At 45.6% G+C, this 23,578-nt stretch overlaps 1 protein-coding gene across 6 annotated transcripts in view; it reads right to left on the bottom strand.

Annotated features, from left to right (window-relative positions):
• The window catches only part of GARRE1 (granule associated Rac and RHOG effector 1), a 53,190-nt gene extending 37,212 nt beyond the window's left edge, over positions 1–15,978 (bottom strand). For 2 of the 6 annotated variants that reach the window (XM_044434326.1, XM_044434327.1), the window contains exon 1: positions 10,932–15,978. The gene's annotated coding sequence lies outside the window, so the exon portion shown is untranslated. Of the gene's footprint in view, positions 1–1,716; positions 5,582–10,931 lie in introns of those variants that run through there. The other 4 variants (XM_044434330.1, XM_044434332.1, XM_044434331.1 and 1 more) reach the window with 3 other exon arrangements.
• Positions 15,979–23,578: the final 7,600 nt, after the last annotated feature.

The following is a 23,578-nucleotide window of genomic DNA, read 5'->3' as shown; positions in this document are numbered from 1 at the left end:
TTTCTGTGCTCCCAGTCCCAGTTAGCGCTATGATTCTACCCTCACATTACTGGTGGCATTACTGTGGAAGGAACAGTTTTGTGCAGAGAGTGCTGGGACAGTCGTATACATTTCCTTAAACTAAACAAAACAAAACTGCAGGAGAGCCATGCACTAATACATTAGAGAACAGACTACAACATTTAGAGTGCTACGGTTCCCCCGTAAGCGTTCAGTAAGAGTCAGGGTTCTGCTGCAGAAGAGGGTAATGGAAGCTGCTGCGTATTTTTTTTGAAGTGGACTATTCAAGGCAATTAAATAAACCCATGTTGGCTCTCCACCACCAAGTTCCTTCCGAATTCCTTGAGCCATGCTTCTTGTTCTGTTCTTATTTGTCCACTGTCAAGTGACATGCTGCAAGCATTTCCTGACTTTATACTCAACATTTAATTTTCCTGACTTTTTATAGCATCTGAGACAGGAGAGGGAAGCAAATGATAGGAACTTGACATTCCCACCACCTGCCAACATACATACAGAAAAAAATCCATAGATTCCATTTTATTAGCAACAGACTAATTTGTAAGAAGCTTGGGTGAGGGCATTAGTTCCCTGAATTCTGACATTTCACTGTTCTAGAAAGCTGCATGATACTCCCGGCAGAATTTCTGGCTCTTTCAAAGTGCTCCATGTACATTCTGCAAGGTTTTGCTGCTCATGATCAGATGCTACTATGTTTGGGCCACCCAGCGTCTCCTAGTTGCTTTAATCCAGGACTGTTCCTCATTCTAAGTCGGAGTGGAATAAAAGAATTCACATATTCAAAATGAGCCTTAAAATATAGTTAGAAAAAAACAAGGCTTAAGCAAAGACAAATGAAAGGCTCTAAGCCCTAGAAGGTCTCCGTATATCACTGCATAGCCACTGATCAAGAAGGGTCTGAGCAACAGTCACATCACTGATGCACCAACGTCACTGATGGTTTCACTGCTATTTCAGCTTGCATAAGCAGCACTGAACATACTCCAAAGTATGGACAAGGCTTGGGGGCAGGGAAACATTTCAGGCTACCTGTGCTGAGACGTTCGATGGACTACAGTCGTAGGTGAATGAAGCTTCGGGAAGGCAGCGATTGCAACTCAGGAAAGTTCTGGACTCACGTGGAGGACACACATCCCTAAAGCACAACTAGAGCGCTGCCAGTTAGAAACCGCTGCACAAGGCTCTTCTTGTGCGAAAGGGACACCATGTTGTGCCAAGCAGGCCTTCCCGACAGTGATCATTTAGTAGGATTTCAACGTCACGGCCCCAAATGAACGTGCACGCAAGGGCACGCAACCGGCTGCTCCAGAGCTCCATCTGGTTTCCGGAGGACTCCCACTTAAGCACCGGGACGGTCCCTGCACCTAAGCCCCATACTAAAGTGCACTTTTAACTAGCAGCTCATGTGTGAGCTGAAAACACAACAGCTACTCAACATGAAGAGCAAGCTGGCAACCTCACATGCAGTCCTTGAAGTCAGAGTCACAGACGCTTCTGGAACATCCAGACCTGGCACATCGGGGAGGTGTTTAGGCCCGATCTTCCAACTCATGTTCTCTGTGTGTGGCAATTTCGGGTGTGCCGGCACACATTTTAATGTGGGGCAGTGCTCGAAAATTCACCCTGCAACCCAAAGTCACGTAGCGCTGCAGCCAACAGTATTGCAAGGGCTTGCTGCTCCCCTGCCTCACTGACCTCGGGCGAGCGGCTCACGGGCAGGGCGGCGGGAAACCGAGCACGCCGTGCTGGCGCAAGAGGAGGGTGGTGTCCGACGGTCTGGGCTGCACAAGCCTCTTCGCTGATGGTTCAGGCTGTGCAGAAACGGTGTTGGAGTCTGGTCCAGAATAGCTGCCAACCTGGGATGAAGGAGCCTGGCAGCTTTAGTTCCCCACACTTCTGAAGCCAAGCAGTCTATGTTCTAGAATTGTTTTCAAAATATTTATTCCGTGTGCTTCTTTTGCTGGTATTTATATATTTGTTTATAGATTTTATAGTATTATTAGTACAAGGAAGATGTGTGATTGAAACAGGAAATCCTGGAATAGCAGTCACTGGGGAGATACACAAAGGACAGATGCTCCCACAGACGGGTTTGCTAGGGGACCCAGTCTATCCTGGCTCCTGACGAACTTTGACAGGCTTTCTTAAGCTTCACGGCATCTAAAAACACTCGTTGTCTGCGTTGTGAGCAGCAGAAATATTAACAATGACCAACCGTGCAAAGATATCAAGATTTCCTGCTCATACTGATCTCCCAACATTTTTCCTCTGGCTTGCTTTGATTTAGAACAGGCTACTGGACACCTTTTCTCCAGCGTGTGCTCTCTAAATTTCCGCTCTAAGAAGCAACCCTTATTTCTGAGGATGCTTTCTTGAGATCGCATCATTAATTGTTTAGACATACTTTTGAAACTCAGTGTACTTCATAAAGTCACTCTGGATATCGGAATTCTGCACTTCGATCAGCTTCAAACTGCTGTTGCACAAGAGGCTCAGGTCTTTATCCTCTTGCAACAATATGCAGAGTGTTCCACAGCTCTGCAGCTACAGCTGAGCCTCCATCTTGTTCATATGACACAATATCCTGAAATAGCCACCCTGTATGTTCGGTTTGGATGCGGAACTCAAGGCTGTGGGGAAACCCTGCACAGTAATGCAATAAAAGTAAAAATAAATAAAAGAAAAGAAAAGAAAAGAAAAGAAAAGAAAAGAAAAGAAAAGAAAAGAAAAGGGATGCAGGTGGCGCAGAGGTTTAAACTGCTGTGCTGGTTGATCGAAAGGTCACCAGTTCGAATCTGCACAACGGGGCGAGTTCCCGTTGCTCCGTCCTAGCTCCTGCCAACCTTGCAGTTCAAAAGCATGCAAATGCGAGTAGATAAAAAGGTGCCACTTCGGGGGGCAGGTAGCAGCATTCCGTGCATGGAGATTGTGTGCAGACAAACGCTGGCTCCCTCGGCCAGGAAACGGAGATGAGCACCGCCCCCGAGAGTCAGGCATGACTGGACTTCACGTCAAGGGGAAACCTTTACCTTTTAAGTTTGGCTTGAATGCAGAACTCAAGGCTGTGGGGAGACACTGCACAGTTATGCAATAAAAGAACAACAACATTCGTTCCACCTCAAGCCACACAAATCTCTGGGGAAGGATTTACCAGCAGGTATTTCTGAAGCTACCATGAAGTGGGGACGGAACCCCCCTCCCCAGCATGGCCAGACTAGCTGCCAGGTGAAATCTACTGAGACACGGACCCAGAAGAGAAAGCAACAGGGTGTCATCCATCATCAACTTTGGCTAAACCGTCCTGGAAAAGAACGCTTCTCCAGATCCAGAGCAACTTCAGAGGAGCTGCATCCAGCGTGCTTTATGAACTTGACGGTACACTGACGCCTCACGTCAAGGATCCCACTCTGCTCCCCACCCTTATTTTCCTTCTAAACCTTTCCACTTCCTTCTCAACAGCACACCGTTTTCATCGGAGTGTTTGTGTCATGCAGTCTTCCGATCTCTGACATTTCCAGAGCATCATGTTCCCTCCTTGTATTAAAGATGCCAATTTCTCCAGTCTTTGTCTTTTCCCTTCTATTTCAGGCCTGTTAGAACTGGTACATTAACATACATGCTAGGGGATGGGTGTACCAATTTTCACTTTAACGACTGTGCATATATGGTTTTGAAAACAAAGACTGGTAAAACAAAGGCAATTTTTGGGGACTTTGAGTGAGCATGTGATCTGATTCTTCCATTTCACAAGTGCGTATCCCCATTATCAGCACTGCCGATTTTTTTACTCCATTGCTACAATACCCCACAGTCAAAGCTCCCTGGTCAGTTTAGCAGACAGCATAAAAACAGCACAATAAAAATACAATAAACATTCCATAAAATCTTATCAAAAGAAAGACGGCACAAACATCTGCTCCCTGAGCACTGTATCACTGGTGAAAGGCCCCTTAAGCCGCGGTGCAGGTCTCACATCCTGCGTGTTCGTGTGAAGGTAAGAAGAGCCAAGTGGACCAGACCCACAGCCCACCTAGTCCAGTATTCTGCTCACAAAAGAACCAACCAGCTGCCCATGGCAAACCCATGAGCAGAATATAGCTCCTATGGCACCCTCGCACCCATGTTCCCCACCAACTGGTGCAGACAGGCATACCGTCTTTGATCCTGGAGGTCGCCCCTAGCCATCAGAACTCATAGCCCGACAGTCTTCCCCATGAATGTGTCCAACCGCCTCTGACAGCCATCCAACTGGTGGCCATCACTGCAGCTCCTGGGAGCGAATTCCAGGGTTAAACTGTGCATGAGAAGGGCTTCCCTTCACCAGTCAGACGCACGGGGTGGCCACCTGGGGTTCTAACGTTACAGGAGAGAGAAACGCCTCTCTATCCAATGCACCATGCATAATTTTGAACACCAGCCCCGCATCTTCCACTGCTCGCTTTTTTCTGAGCTAAGCAAACCAAGTTGCTGGGGCCTTTTCTCATGGGGCAACTGCTCTGACCCCTTCGTGGTTTGAGCGGTCTTTTTCTATACGTTCTCCCAACTTCACAGTACCTTTGCTTTTTAAGGTACAGCAACCAGAACTGCACAAGATATTCTAAGTGCAGCTCCACAATAGGTTTGTGGGAGGACAGGAGGACAACCGTGGCTTTTATTTTCCTTTCCGAATTAGGCCTAAAACGGGGTTTGCTTCTTTCACAGCAGCCACATACTGGTCTGGCATTTTCCTCCAGCTGTCCAGCACAACCCCAAGGTTCTTTTCTTGCTCTGCCACTGGTCTGCTCCGATCAGACTACTTGATGGCTACCTACTAGGAAAGGCCTCCTGGAAGAAACACGGGCAGAAAACGGCCGTTTCTGAGCAACGGAACTTCTGGATTAGAGTGGAAATTCTTCAAAATCTGCATCACCTCTGCTTGAACAAGGAAAAGCATGAAACAGTTTGCTGAGATTGTGCCCTATTTGTTTGCGATTAGTCACATATTTTGCATATTTAAGCTTTAACTTAATTGTAACAGACTAGAGGTTTTTTCCTGCATTTTTTCCATCTTATTTCCATCAGACCTCACATTTCTCCTTTACATCCAAGCATATCCACCGACTGAGAACGATGAGTCATTTCCAGGCCACAAAAGCTTATGTCCTAATAAATTTGTTGGCCTACAGGGTGCCACACATTTAGGAAGAATGCGTTCGATCGTTCAAAGGAGTGGGTCTCAGATCGACAGTAACTTATAAATCTAATTAATTAACGCTTATTATGTGAGAAAGTTACAACCAGCCAGCCTTGCTGCAGGCTGCTGTTTACAACACTTGCCACAAAAGAGTGGGGCAATTTTAGCATTCTACAGAGATCGCTTCCTAAGCTCATTTGGCAGAACAGTCTCGAAACTGAGCTGCTAGGAATTGTTATGACAGGAAGGAGTGCTCTCTCTCATTCAGGCCAAGTCTGCTCAGAAAGCCCTGCCTCGCTTATCAGAAGAGCTCTTTGGCAGCCACCAATGAAATGCCCCAGTACTTGATGCGCCCCTGCGCCTTTTTTATTTGCCATGCGACCCTATGCTCCCCCCCATGCCCCCTCCCTCCCCCCGTTGCTTTGGCTCAGTGTTCCCTGAATGGCCTTTGGGACTAGCAGCTACATCCCCACCCCTCCCCAACCTCTCTGCTGTGGAATTTCTTCTCTGGCCATCACTGGATCTCTTTAACTTGGCAAAGATTCCACAACCCCCTTTATTTGCCTCATGCTAATCTCGGTGACCTGCAGTTCATTGATACAGTTCAGCAGAATTAAGTCACTTCTGTCTACTTTTTAGACTCCCTTCCCCTCCTTCACTCTTACTTGTTCCACTCACCCAGTGAATAATTCATTCCCCTTCATGCTTGGTTCTGGCTAACCTCCTCTCGCGCTCATGTGCAGCTGATGCTCTCTGGAGGAGAGCAAAAGGGTTGGCTGAGCCATACCAACTGTAAGAATTCTCAGGAGTGCTTCTCTGCCTTGGATACCTCTTCATTTTCCAGGTCCCGCACATGCATTTTTCGCCATGACCTTTTCCCTCCCCCCACACAGGGGTTGAACCCAGCAGCTTTTCGGAGGTGTCTCAGGAAGAGAAGCGTGTTGGGAGTGATGGAGTCTGAAAAGTGGGTAGAGAAACTGTTACCAACAGAACTGCAGGGAATAAGGAAATATGCACAATCTTGAAGAGATGCAGCAACGGCCAGAGAAGAAACTTCACAGCAGAAAAGGTCAAGACAAAGCAGTTCTGACAAAAGACAGGATCAAGAAAATGCCCAAAGCTCTGTGTGATAGTGAATGTTGGCAGGTAGAAGGCTAAGGACATTTAGAGGAACCATCAATACGGACTCTGAGCATGCAGTCAAAGACTCTGAGTCAAGCATCCCCAAACACCGTGTTTTTGAGAGCAGGGCTTTGCAGGCTGCCGCTGAGACATCCAAAAGCAAATTTCGGTCCAGTTCTCAACAGTCCACGTGCCTGTACAATTGACAAGTTGTACCACTTCTTGACAGATCATCCCAACATTGTCCTTGACAAGCTGCAACAAGAAGCTATACAACATGTCTCTGTGCATTCAAAAATGCTCCTTTCCTCCAGCTCCTGTCTCCATGGCATGCAAGGAATATAACGTTTATGGACTGCTTCTTGCTGTTTTGGCACTTCTCTCAACAGGCATTTCATTTCCATGAATCAGTCTTTCCTTTATAAAAGTATGTGGGAGGGCATTTCCCAAGTCATCAGCATCCAGTTAAAAAACACACTGGCTGTCTTGTGAGGGAGGGTCTTTAACGTTAACGTTCTGCAAGTGGAGTCCACACCGACTGTAGCAACTGCAGCGGCCTGATTAGCAAGGCTTCCCCGTTTCTGAACCAGTCGGCCCTTCAATGCGCAGAACCAGAGGACGAGGGTGTCTTCAGGCAACTGAGACCGAAGAACATAAAAAGGTGCCTGTTTGCTCAGAGCTGTGGATGCCTTTGTACGACGGGCGTTCAATGTATTCTTGGTATCAGCATGAAGAAAAAGGTATAATAAATTGAAATAATTTTTATTTTTCAATGTAATCCCCCATAACTTCAATCCACTCATTACATCGAGAAATTAACTTTTCAATTCCCTTTAAAAAATACCCTTCCTCCTTGTCTAAAAAATGTGCGTTAATTGCCGCCTTGAGCTCTTCATTGTTGGAAAATCGCTTTCCACGAAGAGCTTTTTTAAAATTTGGGAATAGGTAGTAGTCACTGGGCGCCAGGTCCGGGCTATAGGGTGGGTGGTTTATTTCTTCGAAACCACAGTCTCGCACAGCAGCCTTCGAAACACGCGCCGTGTGAACGGGTGCATTGTCATGAAAAAGCAACACACCTGCGGTCAGTTTTCCCCCGCCTTTTTTCTTTAATTGCTTCTCTTAAATTACACAGAGTGGTTGCATAAGATGCTGCGTTTATGGTTTCACCTTTTTTCGTGTACTCGATCAATAAAATTCCCTTTGAGTCCCAAAACACTGTGGCCATTATTTTTCCGGCCGATGGAGTGCCTTTGAATTTCTTTGGAGGGTCAGCACCTTTTTTATGCCACTGCATGGACTCCTGCTTACTTTCAGGGTCATAGTGATGAACCCAAGTTTCATCTCCAGTAACAATCCAGTGGAAAATACTAGATGGATCTTCACCACAGAGCTCTAAAAACTCCCTACAGCACTCGACTCGCACTTGCTTCTGAGGCACCATGAGCATTCGCGGCACCCATCTTGCACAGACCTTTGAAAGGTTAAGATGGTCATGAAAAACAGTAAATATGGTACCAACGGATAGGTTTGTCATCTCTGCTAACATTTTGATTTTTATCTGGGCATCTTCCAATACAAGTTTCTCAATTTTTTTCACATTTTCTTTCGTAGTGGCAGTAACGGGCCTGCCCAAGCGAGGGTCGTCTTCAATGCTTTCTCTGCCCCTTTTAAATCCACTTGACCACTTTTGAACAGTAGATAATGAAGGTGCAGAGTCCTGGTAAACGGCCACCATCTCTGCATGCATGATTTTTTTACTTTTCCTTGTTTTGTAAGGCACTTAATCACAGCACGGTGCTCGATTTTCTTCAACATTGTCGCATCAGTCATTATGGTCGTCTTTCACTGAGGATTACTAGGGAACTAATGATCACATTTATTTGAAATTTTGCATGTATACCCTCAGATAGCGTCATTAGCTACTGAAATAATTAAATTACCTACATCAATTGCAAATCAACCCGATACCGAGAACACATTGAACGCCCCTCAGATCGTCATCTCTCACTTTTCATCTAGGACAAAGCAATTTATGGCACAGCAGAAATTCAAATTCAAGGGGGGGAAAGTAAGTGCTTTTAAACTACAGGGCTTTAAATTCCATAAACTGTACAAATGAATTGAAAAGCAACTCCACATGTTTTTCTTGCAACTTGTTTGTGGGTGATTTTTTAAAAAATCAAACTTTTTTATTTTCCAAAACTTCACAGTAATCTTTATGAAGGTGCCTTCACAATACTGCTTATGAAAAAACCTGATGGTTTCAATAAATTGAACACAGTAACAAAAAGATGGAAATGAGTGACCACTTTCCAAGATGGTAGCCAAATTGCCCACCAAAATTTTTGACAATTGTGAATTTTGAACTGAGCACACTTTTTCATACAGAACCCGTTACAAACAGCTGTTGCTATTACGTAATTAAATGCCCGCCTTGCTTCAAACTACAAAAACCAATCTTGTAATTTAAAACCACAATACAGAAATCCACAATTGATACAACTAAAAGAAAACACACAACCCAAATCACCCTAAACCAAAATAATCATCAAAATGCAAATAAAAATAAATACCACAAAAACATAACCTACAAAAACATGAAAAGCCTCGATCCACAAGTACACACCCGTCTCCCTTGGTCTCTCTCACATGCACACACGGAAGCGCCAATCCATGGCTTAGCAGTATTCACTGCCAGTATTCAAGCTTGCACTGAACCATAACATTTCCCTTTAGCTCACATGTGCTCCATCATAAGCAGTTTGCCAGGGAAGCTTCCCACAACCCTGAACGCATGCACAAGTATGCGCACATGGGGATACCCCTGGAGAAGGCGGCTAGTGCTCCACGACTTTGGGCTGAGTTGGGAACAACTGTCCCGTAGCCAGAGAGGCCTGGCTTTCTCACCTCCTGCCCTAAGGCAGAATCCCTTTTCTTGCCCCCTGGCTGCCCAGTGAAGGGGTGGGAGGCAGAACTGCACCTGTGCGCATCCCCCCCCCGCACCTCTCCCCTCCAACACGACACAACCTGGTCTCAGTTTGAAAAGAGATACTCTCCCCTTTGCTCTGCTACAGAACCAGGGCATATAAGAAGATGGCCCGAAAGCTGCAACACATTTGTTTCTGCCTTTTGCAAGGGTATTTCTGGATCCCGGTTTTCTTTCACGGTTCATTCCTAGGAAATAGTTATTTCTTATCAGTGGTGTTGAGTCATGTAGAACTAATTTAATCTGTATTTAATCCAGGCACCAGATTATAGTGGTGGAAAACAGTAACTGGAAAACAAGTGTTCTTCTTGCTCCAGTCTTCAAAGGAAGAATGCGGCGTGTTTCTCCAAAGTTTCCCAAGCACTGACTATCCTCCATCATACCAACCCTTCACCACAAAAATGCAACCTTCTTTTACCAAAAATATCAAAACACGAAGTCTAGTCAAGCCACTAATTATTCCCATCCAGCGACATCTGCAAGGCCTAAAGTTACACTTGAAGAGAGTTTGATCTGGTTAAAACCACAAAACCAAGCACCGGATTAATTTCAAAACATCACAGGTCAAATGTATTCTATTCCCACAAAGATAGTGCAAACATGATGATTCACAAATTCTTACCCACACACCCAACAGGGCAGTTTCAATCAGGTTTACTACATATTAAAGAAGCAAAACTGTGGTTTGCTTTTACCTTGAGGTCTTTGTTTCTAGTCAAGAACAGGAAGCAAATTTCTCTCTCAAATAATAGGAGGAAGGAACAGTATACTTCTTGCTTATTTACAAATTTTTAAAATCAACAAATCACCAAGTCTGGATTGCTACTGACTGAATACAGAGAAACATGGGATCGCTGAGCTCCTAACAAAAATGTGTGACACAACAGTCCCCAAGGTCAGAAGACTGGAAAATACGAGGAAAATACGAGGTGGCAGTTCTTAAAACAGAATCTAGGAGGATTCGGGAATTGACAAGCCTGTCAGCTTAAGGTCAGCTCTAGGTAAACAGGCAGGAAGCATTATTAAGAATAAAATTGCCAAGCCTATAGAACAGCCTTCGCCAACCTGGTGGTCTTCAGAAGCATTTGGACCACAACGGCCAGAATGCCCTTCCAGCAGGGCCATTAACTGGGAATTCTGGGTGTTGCAGTCCAAATGTATCTGGAAGGGGAAGGCTGCTACAGAAGAACAAGTCATTCTGTAAAAGAGTCAGTGTGGATTCTGCAAAAGTTATGTCCTTTATTCATTTTTTCACATTCTCAAAGAGCATCAAACAAGTGGATGCAATGTAGACATTGTATACACAGGAATTGTGAGAAGGTTGGACAAAATTCCTGACCGAAGCCACCCAAGTAAATTTGGCAGTTTCACAGCCATCCAGGTAGGAGGCCATCACTATATGCTGTGGCTGCAAATTCCACAGTCCAACGGTGCACCAGGTGAAGAAATGCCTCCTTTTATTTTTCAAGAATCTCCCATCATTCCATTTCATGAAATAACCCCAAGGCCCAAGCCTGCCCTGATCCTCTCTCCCTACACCATGCACAATTTCATACACAACTACTGGGCCATACAGAAATATAATTTACTATTATCATTATCCTGGTATTACATTACATTTCTGCCCACCTTTCTTTCTCTCGCAAGATGCCCAAAGCAACTTCCACGGTCTTCCTTCTCTTCATTTTATCCTCACAATGACCCTGTGAGGTAGGTTAGGCTGAGAGGACGAGACCGGCCCAAAGTCCGTGAATGAGCTCCATGGCTGAGTGGGGACTCAACCCCGGCTCTCCCAGTCCAACGCTCTGAATCACAGTGCCGCCTGCTTTCCACGGGAGAGGAGATCCAAACACTCCACACACTTAGCTGTGCCACTTCAAGTCTGGAATGGTTCGAGCCTCCGGTTCTTTTTCCAGAGACTAAATAGAGAGAGAGTAGGACTCTCTGGGAGGAGTGGTTTCTACGGTCAAGATCTGTAAGAAGCATGCCTATGAAGCAGGGGAGTGGTCCAAAAAGAAAAAAGGATGTATTAAGGATGACCTAGCCGATACTTTTACTAATCAGCTACACAAAGAAGACCAGTGAAAGAATTTTACGTTAAATGGAAAGCCTACTACATAGTCTTTATTTAACAACTGAGAGTGTAACTACTAAGTATTATGTAGACAGTGAGCACATTAATACTGTTTTATAAATTTAAAATTTTATTATGACATTGTTTTATCTGGGGAAAAAGAAAAAAACAATTATTAATTGCTGGTGGGTTTGTAGATATGTTGTAAGGTAAATTAATATTTACTTTGATAGCCATGTTAACGTGTTTTGGAATAACCAAATATAATTAAGTCAAAATTGTAGTTATAAAATTGATAAAGTAATAATTATTGACTTTTTTACATAATTTCTCGCACTTAATGCTATAGGTAATTTTTGTGTAAGTTCCCTTGATATCATTTTCTTTCTTTCTCATGTTACTTTTCCCTTGTATTTTCCCTTTTACATATAAAATTAAAACTTGAATAAAAGAAGGGGAGTGATTCATACTGGTTGAGCTTCCAGAGTTGCTAGCCACACCTCTCTGCAAAGAGCTTTGGTTTCTTGGGCTACACAGCTGTGCACCAGCCAAAACTCTGGGATGAGCCCAAGCCCCACCCTTGGTCCATGCCCAAGAGGGAGGCAGGTGCGTGGCTACCATTCTACAGGTAAATGGCTTCCTGCCAAGATGGTACTCACCGGGCTCAAGGCATTTCCACACACACAGGATGCCTCAAAGATAGAAGCATCATTTGAGGAAGAAAAGCACACAATGAAGAAATTTCTGCTTCCATAAAGCCAGGAAACAGACCTGTCTGGTAGATAAATAATTTTGCTCCAGTCTCCTAGTATCCAAGGGAGAAGACTGTCCGGTAGCCCGGAGTAGCAACAGCCCAGTAGCCACAAAGACTTTTAATTAAAATTACATGTGCTGAAATAAAGCAACCAAATTAAGATCAGCATCACGTAAAATATTAGACTACTTTCTGTCACAACATTGCATCTTTCAAACAAAACCTGCTTGTTTCAGCATGTGTGAACTGCCCTCTGAAATGAAAGAAGCCAAACGCCGGACATGATTTTTAATCTCAGACTGCAAAAAGACCCCACCTGCAAGCTGCAAGAAGTCTGAACGGATCACTACTCACACTTCACTCTCAGGCTTCGTAGGTTTCTCTATTCTTTCAAAAACCTGTAAAACCTGTTTGACTGTAGGTGACAGGAAGACAAAGGGTTTGTCCAGCATGTTATGGAAAGCACAAAGTTTTACACACTTATTTTCAGAATAGGATTGCAAGCCACTGGGAAAATTCTCCTGCTTAAGCTGCTTTAGACCAGGAATGCTCTCTGGGGACTCCTGCTCGTTTAAACTAGGTACACTCAGCCAACACTCCCCACCCTGAACCAAACAGGCAGAATTCAAAGGAAGGAAGGACTGCCTCCATAATAAGCAAATATATTGCATTATCCAGCGTATGCAAAATGTTGGTATTTATTCCTTTAAGAGGAGCCAAGAGGAAGAAAGTCTTCGGATTGCTAGCAGTGCCGACATGTTTTTTAACCTGTCTACAGCCTGCTACAAGAGCTACTTCAGATTCCATTCTGCTCGAGAATGGGAACTTTGGGCACGACAATTCTCTACCGTCAGCTGCTGCAAAACTCCATACAAAACTGCGCTGCGTGATGCTGGTCTTGTCCAGAAATTGCAAAAACCTAGCACCACAAGAGCAAGATCGCCAGAGTAGATTGCACCCTATTGTATGGTGCAAGCACCTGCCCACAACAACCAGTTCTTGGTATAACGCGGGCAGTGTGTTTTTGTATCACTGAAAGAAATTGGCAAAGTGGGTCGCTTCCGATTACTCAACCATGTGAATCAGGTCACACACCCTGCAAAGAAAGTTTTAAAAAAACAGCAACATGGGATGGAGTTCAGGCTTACACGAAATCAACAGGGCTGACAGACGCAGGCTCCCCCTGCCCCAGGACTTTCTACAGCAGCCCCTGTAATCCCCAGAAAATGGTACACCAAGTTGGAAGAACCTGCTGAAAGGGGTGAGCTGTGGTGCGTGGTGGAGAGGTTTCCCCAGAATCAGGCAAGGGACCTTTGGAGAGCAAATTCCTTCTCCTCGCAGAAAGCAGATCCTGGATTCAACAAACAACTCAAGGACCATTGAACAGAAGAAAGCGGAGAGCGAGTACTTTTACAAAAGAAATTCTATTAGAGCAAAAAGCAGCCTTCCCCAGCTGGATGTGTTGGATCGCAATTCCCATTAATCCCAGCCAGCAATGCCAATGATTAGATTATCAAAACTGAATCCTAAACATTGGGACAGCATCAGATTTGAAAAGACTGGTATAAAGTCACAGTATCTAACCCACCAGACCCTGACATGCTTTAAAAACTTAGGGTTTAAGTTAAGAAAAACTTAAGAAAATAAGTTTAAGTAGTTGATATGATCTGTTAAAATATTTCAGTGGCTACCTTTCTCGAAGAAATGAATTCAATCAGCTATATAATTATAAATGCAAATCGTAAGCATGCCAAATAAGTTATGCTCCAAGACAGAGATTAAGTCAACCTTGTGCAACCATACAGAGTAATCATACCGAGGAACTTATTCGCAAGATAGGTGGATGCGATACGAACCAAAACATATTAGCTGAGACGAACATGTAGCACAAGAATGAGCTGTGAAAGGCTTAAAGCAGGTGTTTCCCCTGGAAGCTCATTGATGGAAGGAGTGGAAATGGCACTAGCAGCGCCGGATCTGTTCTGACCTCATGCTGAAAATCTACAATCCTCCTCAACCACGTCTTGCTCTGCTCACACACTCCTCTCCCCTCCGAGCGAGGGATGCAGCAACGGCACACCGCTTTTTCATCTCCGTGATTTAGCTGCCAGCAGACACAGCAGCGTGGTGGAAGCAGCTAATGCAGCTGTTGTCTCTGTCTGGAAATTACAAACAGATTCGTACTGAAGCAAGTTAAGGGATTATTTCAGGATAGCTTGTAATGTGAAAAATGTGTGAAGCGGTCAATCCTAAAAATAAAATAAAATTAAGAATGTAATAGCAGTGCTGCTGGAACAGACCAGAGGCAGATCAAGTCTGGCTTTCTCTTCCTGCAACAGCCAGTAAGTTCAGACGTACTTCCGGAGAGCTCACAGCTCCCCTCTGCGCTCCTGCAAAACCAGTCATCCACAGTTAAGGCAACATACAGCCATGATGACTAGTGGTTACTGACAGGCTCATCCTCTATATGTTCGTCTGACCCACTGCCCGCCCTTTAAAGCTGTTCCAAGCCGTAGCCATCACCACTTCTTGTGGTAAGAAATTCCGCAGCCTCGCTACACCTTGTCTGACGAACTCCCTTTGATCCCTTCTTCATCGCCCACTGTTCCACTTCATCAGATAACACCAATTCTGCGTACCGCCTCTATCCGCTTTCTTCGTGTGTGCACGAATGGCATGCCTCTTTCATGTCCCCCTTGCTCACCTTTTTTTAACTAAAAACCCTCCAATAAAAGGCTGGTCCAGCACCAACACAACTTTGGGAGCCCTTTCCTGTGTGCCTCCTTAGTTTGTGTCCCAGAACGACACTGATGCCCACAGTCCGCTTCATTATTTTATTCTGCATGCCCCATTTCAAAGCTGAGGCAAACACCATTTCTAAAGACAATTCAACTGGTTATTTATTTGAACTATCTGGCCTCTGAAATATCATCGGGCTTTCAGATGATCCTGAGTTACATGTGGCAGCTTAGCAAGGCTCATGCAAACTGGAGAAAAGCATAGCCAAAACTGCTTTAAAAAGAGGCTTTCCTTATCAAAATGTTAGATTTCCCTTTAAAATAAGCTTTAAAGCTGTACATAAGACTGTTTCCTCGGATGTCTATGCTCAGAGGCATTTACTCTAGTACATGTATTAGGGTAGCAGCCTTAAATTATTAAACCACTGTCAATTAAAAAGCAACCCACCTGCACATAACCTCCCCAAAGATCGTTTGCCATGCACTCGGAAGACTATGAATATTGTGCCAAGTATATAGGCCATTCACTTCCACCCAAGAACTTCCTTCTAACCTGGATCTATGCAGAGTCTAAACTGTCCAGGGCCATTCACTGAAGCAACACGCTTAAGAAGTGGGTTATGGGAACAATGCCCCTTCCTTGCAGTACTTCTTATGCAGTTAGCAAAGGAATCACCGATTCATGCTGCAGCTCTTTGTGCACTGGCTGGAGACAAATGCATGGATCGTGCTAGTGAGGTATGCAGTGGAAAGAAAAGGATACAATGGACCCTACTACCTACATCTGAATTTTTGCTACTGGGAAAAATCCATTAACATTTAGAGCCAGGGACAGAGTTCATTATTACCAGAACAGCAGCTCAGGTTGGAACAACCATTCGCCTTCCCTTGTGGCATTGTTCACATACGACTTTTTAAAGAAATCTTAATCCAAGTGGTAACAGAATGCAAAGTGTAGACAACTAACGTTTCGACGTTACACTGAAATGTTCCTCTGAGGGCCAGTGTGGTGTAGTGGTTAAGAGCGTGGGACTGGGACTCAGAGGATCCGGGTTCAAGTCCCCGCTCGGCCATGGAGCCCACTGGGTGACTTTGGGCCAGTCACAGACTCTCAGCCCAACCTACCTCACAGGGTTGTTGTTGTGGGGATAAGGTGGAGGAGGAGATTGATGCAAGCTGCCTTGAGCCCTTTGTAGGAAAAAGGCAGGATATAAATCCAAAAATATAAATAAATAAATAAATAAATAAATAAATAAATAAATAAAAGTCTTGTTGTAAAGAAAAACTGGAATTACCCAGTGCTCTCACTGGAAAATGAAAAAAGCAAAGTCCTCTTCAGAATAATTTTGAAAGGGATTTATACAAGCAAGGGGCAGATTCTATTTCCAACAGTTGATACATCAAAAACATTGATATACAGTTTTAACTACTATCATTAAATAGATCTTAATCTTAATCCCACTTTTCCTTTTGAGACATGCCCAATCAAAATAAAAATCATTTAAAATAAAAAACTGATAACTGAAAATTAAACGAAAGTAGTATAGACAAAGCACACCCAATTATACTCTGGCTGTAACAAGAGCTCCCTGAAGGGGTAACAAAAAGCATCAAGGGGGAGATCAAATTATTTCTACTTAAAGCTACTAGAATCTGAATACCTCCTTCCTTTTCGATACAACCATTCTGATTGCTAATCCACCACATCAGGTTAGAGCTGCGTGTTCTGAGCTTACTCTTGAAAGCCCTAACTGTGCCTGTTTAGCTGTATCATCAGAGACCACTTCACTAGAAAAGACAGAGCCGTTTTAGAATCCTGTGTTTCCAGATCACTAGCCATCTGCGTTATAATGCATGTTTGCATCTTGTTGGTCAGGTCAGAACCAGGAAGACACCTTGGCTGGTGGAAATGCAAAATAATTGCTGAAGACTCTGCAAGTGTGTTGATCATCACCCTGCACTGCCTGTAGCAGCACTGCCTTCTCCAGCCTGGTGGCCCGATGTTAGGACTACAATTCCCAGAATTCCTGTACATTCACTATGCTGTCTGGGGCTGCTAGAAGCTGAAGTCCAAAACAACTTGTGAGTATCAGATTGTGGGAGGCTGATGCATAATTTTTCATTTGACCATGTTAATGTGGTGCTGCCAGGCAAGTTGAGGGCACTGCCTAATTAATACCAGCAAATGTTGCATTCATCAGCCACGGTCTTGCCAGGATCATAAACTCAGACAGCCCCATGGACGCAGTAACATCGCGTAAGGGTAACAGGCGGTTTTTAACTTCGATCCGACACAGACACAGCGCATCATGTCCCCCTTCTTGCTACTGCTTGCTTCTCATCCACAGAACTGCACTAGCTGCAAGAACACGCAAGCGAGGAGATCAGCACTCTCTCCGTACACACTAAGCACCATCATCCTGCAGATGGGTGGTTGATCAGCCGGCAAGATGTTTCTGGCATGACATCAAAAGACAAGTAGGGATCACATTTAACTCTAGTTCAAACACCAGGTTACAAAACTCCCTTAAGGAAGATATAGCTAGCGCACCAGTTCTCACAGCCTTAACTCTACTGGACCCTATCTTAAGCTATACTTTGCCATGCCTAACCTTGTCAACTTCTTTTATGATCTAACTTCAGCATGTTTAGTAAAAGTGAACCATAACAACATACAAAATGAAATCACGGTTAAAGTCCAAGGATAAATGTAAAGGGTTTTGCTACTTAATGTCCAGTTTCAACTTACCTAAATTATCCCACCCAGGGCAGGCCTGTCAGCTTCTTCACCACTGAACTACTGCACGAGTTTCTGCATACTTAAGAGTTATGCTGCATTCCCAAATCCCAAATGTTTGCATTTCAAGCCCTTTTGAGCTATCGGTTTTCCCAGGACAGAAGGCTTTCCTACTCATTCAGCACAGGAAAAGGCATTTCCGATGGAGTCCTCTTCATTACATAAACGGGACAACTTTAGCTTTTGCTACCCGTACACAGGCCATCATGGGTCAGATACCCAATCCTTATAACTCATCTTGAAAAATGAGTTGCCCTTAACCTGTAACATTTTTCCGCATGGGAATCATCTGCACATGACAAAACACCTACAAACCAATCAAGATGGCACTGGATTCAATCAACTGGCGCCCAGCCAGTGCTTTTTTCCAGATCCCTGCCAAAAAACTGAATGCAGCCTACAAAGAGAGGGTGGGAGGCAGAACAGGCCTGAACCCCTGCCGTTGCCCAGCCCTGGTTTGCACATCGTGCCGGACCACCTCCCACAACTCTCCTTGTTCCATGCGCATGGAACATCACCACAAATATTTACGCATTTCCTGACTACTGCCTCTTTTCCTTCAGTGGCCAGAAAAGAAACAGAAAGCACCCGTGCTGACATAGAGAGCTCTTTTACGTCTCATTCCCACCAGCTGAGATGCATTTTCTGGCAACTGGGAGGAGGGAGGGAGGGGCAAAACACCCCCCTCCACACCACGTGCAGAAGTATACCCCCAAAGTAAACAGGACAGACTTCCGAGTGCACAGGCTGCAACTTCACAGAGGCAAACACTCGATGCCTTATTTAGAAGTTAATGTCGACAGCAGGTATTGGACAGGCGTGCAAGGCTCTGTGGGATGCAGACCCACCATCCAACTGCCATTGCCTCTTCCGTCATTATAGCCACTTAATCTACTACAAGAGTATACATGAATGAAGCATATGTGCTTAATCTCCAGCTGCACACCTTGAAATCAACATTATTCATTCGCAGCACACTTTTCAGACTGCAAAGCCTTCCTAGCATCATTGCAACTGAACGCTGAGGTGGGCGACTGCTGCTACCCACAGATTTGGCATGCCCTGTTTTTCTGCAGAAAATCATCTATTTCGTGTTCTTTAGCAGTTATTGCCAATTATGAATATTAGCAAAGCCTGGCAGTTTCAAAGGCATTACTAGTGCTCTTCATATTATTCTCCCTAGCAGGTATGTGAGGGAATACAAAAGTGTCACTGAACTACCCGCCCTGGGCTTAAAGATGCCTGGGGACCCAGCTGTGGCAGGTAAGGCATCCCTTTCTTTCCCCCTCGGCAGGGCGGGAATACTTAGGGGCGACAGCTGCGGAAAGCGGGCCCTTTGGGCAGCTGTCGCCTGCTTCCCGCCCCATCCTCCTGCCAGTGCAGAGAACACGATCACGCGAGGTCAACAGGTGCCCAGGGCAGGCACCCCAGAGCAGATGGGCACGGCCTGCCTCATGCTGGGCTCGCACGTTCCCGCTGAGGCCAAGGAACAAGGGGCAGGCATGACAGCCTGTGGGGGGCTGCGGAAAAAGCAGTGTCGGCCACCCCAGCTCGCCCTCACAGTGACTGCATGCCTGGCACGGGGCTCTTCCTCCACCTCTTCCGGAGGGTGGGCAGGAGGTCCCTGCCAGTTGCTGTACAGGTGTGCACTGGCCACACAGGGTGAGGGGCACCCCCACCTCTCCCAGCATCAGCAGGAGGCGGGGAGAAGGGGTTGAGAGAGGCACAATGTGTGGTGTGACCACCTTGCTGGAACCCCCTTTTGCTGCTTCAGCCAACTGGGCTCTGCAGGCGGTCGGCTTCACCATGTCTGCGTTCAGACAGCGCACTAAGCCGCAGTGGGTTTACTAAGTTAAACTGTACGCCATGGCTGCTTGGGCTAGTTTCTAGGCCACCCCAGGGCAGCTGAAATGCCCTCCCTGGGAAGCGGGGCAGGCCAGTCCTGGCAGCTTCATGAGAATTCAACCAACATGGACTGGAGCTAATAAGCACAGACAAGGAAGGAGAACTCTGCTGAAAGAGACGTGTGGTGGTCAGCATACCATATAATGGGTTATGTAAATATATTAGCATATTTTACAAACCCATGGCTTATTCTAGCATTTCAGGTGGTTGTCAACCATCCCAGCCACCCACCCTTGCCAGGTTCAGGTGTCACAACAACCTGCATGCAGTGAGGGTAATTACAATAATTAAGCAGCTCCTGCTTAGGACCTGCAGGGAGGGAAAATAGGCCACCATGGTTGGGCAAACTCTCCCCAAGCCTCTTGTCCAAGCATCCAGGTTCACATGGCACAATTTAAGTCCCACCGCATTGAACCAAATTCTAGTATGGTGCCAACATTCATAAATATCTGTTGCCAGGGTTTCCATCTGTGATACTGACTTTCATGCTACTTTGGCCTCTTACACTATTTCTAAATCATAACTTGAGATTTAGCAAGGTTTCTCTCAGAAGGACAAGGAACAGTTGTCAGGCAATTGGGTTCAGGCTATCGCACAGAAATTGCAGCCCAACACAGAAAAGTAATTCATGCATGCTCACAAACCTGTGCTCTTGCAGGTATAATGCAAAAGGAATGCAGAAAAAATGTGCACGCTCCGCACCCCAGAGCACCAGAAGAGCAGCACTGGTCTTTTGCTGAAACTCACAGATGTACCGGGGGGGGGGGGTGTTCTTGAAATAAACAATGTGATGTTGTAATCTGGCATTAAGAATCTGCCACAAGTCATGAGCCTTAGTAAAGACTGACACTCTGTTCTGAAGGTTAAGCTAACTTCCACAACGCTGCAATCTGAACCAAGTCACAACACACCGGTATAAAGAATGAAAACACTGTTGTCAACAGAAGTGACAATCCTCAGAAACCAGTGCAAGAACAGTTCAACCTCCTAAGAGGCACCATACAGCAGCCATTTTGAAACAAGGGAACTGCAAGGGTTTATTGTTTTAATCTCTTTTTTGGCACTCAAATCAAAGAAATCAATCAGGGATATTCCAGCATGGAAACAATAATTCATCTAGTGATTTAACTCTACCACCTGTGGCTCAAACTGAAATTATAGCTCTTTGGCTATCACTGTTGCCAGGAAATTTTTGTAAGCATTTTAACAGTCAACTATTTTACCTATAGGTTTTTACATAATGTTTACTGTGAGTTCCTTCTGCATTTACATTTCCTCCAAGTTCACGCCTCTTTGTTCCTGCCCCTCAAAAGATTAAACCAGATTTCTACAGATCTATATTCTGCCCCCCCGGTAGAACACTTGATATATCTGCACTGTAGTTCATTCATATTTATGTCATAATAAATGTGTTAACCTTTAAGGTACCACAATAACTTGTGTTTACAGCAAAAGAGTCATGTGGTGATCTTTCTGGAAATAGCCTAAGGGCACAATGCCACGCATGTTTAAACAGAAAAAGTGTTACAATTCCCATCATTCTCCAGGCAGCTGCAACATTTTTTTTTTTTTTGGTCTAAACACAGATAGGACAGTAGTTGCTCTGAATAAGTTACATGAAAACCATCAGTTCCATTCCAAGAAATACACACAGGCCCATTTTGCCTTTTAAATTTAAGACATTTAAAATGATACCAAAATGATCAGAAGCAGCAAGCCTGTGGCACTGAACAAATATGATTAACCCCCAAATAACACTGTGTCAGATGTGCAAAAATGCAAGAAGAGGTGGCAGCAATTTGTAGGCTAATTGGCCCAAGGATTGTGGGAACTCTGCTTTGCCCTTGTCACTCCGAATTCCCAGAGGTGGCGTTTGTATGCTCTCTGTGCAGGTTGTGACACCTGAACCTGCATGAAACAAGGGAAGGAATGGCTACCTTGGGGTTGTTTAACCCATGGTAACCGCCTATAGATCCTTCGTTCTATGATATGCTCTGTATGCAACTTGCAAACTTAGACCCCTCTTTCAGCACCTTAATTCAACAGAGTGCAATGGGGGATTATATTTTTAACTGCCTCCTGGAACACACCCTTCAGAATTCTGCACAGTGGGGCGAACAGGACATGCAGTGGTACCTCACTTCACGACCAAATCGGGCCATGAACAAAAATTTCATAAAAATTGTGAATCAGGTTGCGAACTCCTCACTGGGTGGCGACCACGATCACGCCATCCCCTTCACCCCCGAGTGGGGACATGGCTGTGATCTTGCTGCGGGCAGCAGGGGGGAGATGGTTGAGATCACGCCCGTCTTTCCTGCAGGAGCACGCCCATGAATGTGCCTGTCCTTCCTGCATGAGCGCAACCGCGACCTCGGCCATCTCCCCCCAGCATGATTGCACCCGTCTCCCCCCCCAGTGCACCCGCGTTCACGCCCATTTCCCCCCTGCAGCGCACCAGGATGAGGAGAGCGTGCAGGGATGACCGGCCGGATCGCAGTCATGCTGGGGGGCCGGGGAGATGGCCATGATCTTTGTTGTTCGTTGTCACTTTGCTTCTTTGCATTTTTCTGATTAAAAAAAAAGTTACAGAACGGATTAACCTCATTTACATTGAACCTTATGAGGAAATTTATCTTGGCTCATGACCAGTTTGGGTCACAACCAGAGTCCTGGAACGGATCAAGTTCGTGAGCCAATGTACCACTGTACTGGCATCATTTGGGACGCACACCGGGCTCAAGCCACTTCCAGCTACTGGTACAAAAGCTATGAAGGATCTATAGGCGGTTATCATGGGTTAAACAACCCCAAGGTAGCCATTCCTTCCCTTGTTTCATGCAGATTCAGGTGTCACAACCTGCACAGAAAGCATACAAACGCCACCTCTGGGAATTCGGAGTGACAAGGGCAAAGCAGAGTTCCCACAATCCTTGGGCCAATTAGCCTACAAATTGCTGCCACCTCTTCTTGCATTTTTGCACATCTGACACAGTGTTATTTGGGGGTTAATCTATGGGTTAATTAACCCATGAATCACCACCAAATGCTATTACATCCAAGCAAGATGAAGGAGACAGGAAAAAAATTCCCTGCTAAGGGAAAACTTAATGCCTAAAAATCACAGATCTGCAAAAAGCCTGAATTGAGGCTTAATTATCGTATATTAGAAGGTCACCGGTGGAAAAAAGCACATGAAAATTCAACTGTAGTAAATCCCAAAAGCTCAGAATCCAATAGAACTAGACTTCTTTTCTAGCATTCCACATTCAAGCCGCACCAATCCCACTCGGGTTGATATCGGGTTCCCTTTTTAAACAAAACCACTGACTTTCAGTTACACTGTTCTATTGGTCCATTTTGTTGCGACTGAGTAAAATAACATTCCCTTTCCAAAGAAACAAACATACCACTCCTTTGATTCTAAAAGGATAATCCATTCAAAGCTACGAAAGAGGGCCATGTCACTGAAGAAACAAGTTTACAAGGCACCATTTAAAGCCTGTGCATTCAAAGCACAACTTTTTATGCAGCCCACACTGCGGGCGAATTCAGCCGTCAAGACCGCCCCCCACCCCCAGCCGGGGGAGCCCACCGGGTCCCACGCGTTGCACCGACCGAGAACGGCTAAAACCCGCATTTCCCGCAGCCGTTCGGAGGGCGGGAGGCTCGCCCGGCCTTCGCCCGGGCTGCTGCCCCCTCTCCCGGGAACGTACCGCGGCCCCCGGCCCCCTCCCCGAGCCTGCGCGGCGAGGGGCCCCCGGCCCGGCCCCGTTCCGCGCAGCGCGGCTCCCCGGCCCGGCCGCGCTTCCCGCAGGGCGGCCAGAGCCGCCAGGGGGCCGCGCGGGCCGAGGAGGCGGGCTGCGCGGCACCGTTGCCGGCCAGGGGCCCCTCGCCGCGCAGGCTCGGGGAGGGGGCCGGGGGCCGCGTTTTTTTTTTTTTTTTTTTTTTTTTTTTTTTTGCGAAGGCCGGGCGAGCCTCCCGCCCTCCGAACGGCTGCGGGAAATG

The sequence above is a fragment of the Varanus komodoensis genome, unplaced genomic scaffold (genome assembly GCF_004798865.1).
Source record: "Varanus komodoensis strain SLA01 unplaced genomic scaffold, ASM479886v1 scaffold27, whole genome shotgun sequence".
NCBI classification, from domain to species: domain Eukaryota; kingdom Metazoa; phylum Chordata; class Lepidosauria; order Squamata; family Varanidae; genus Varanus; species Varanus komodoensis.
Note: the sequence above shows the minus strand (reverse complement) of the source record. Positions and strands in the feature narration are given on the sequence as shown.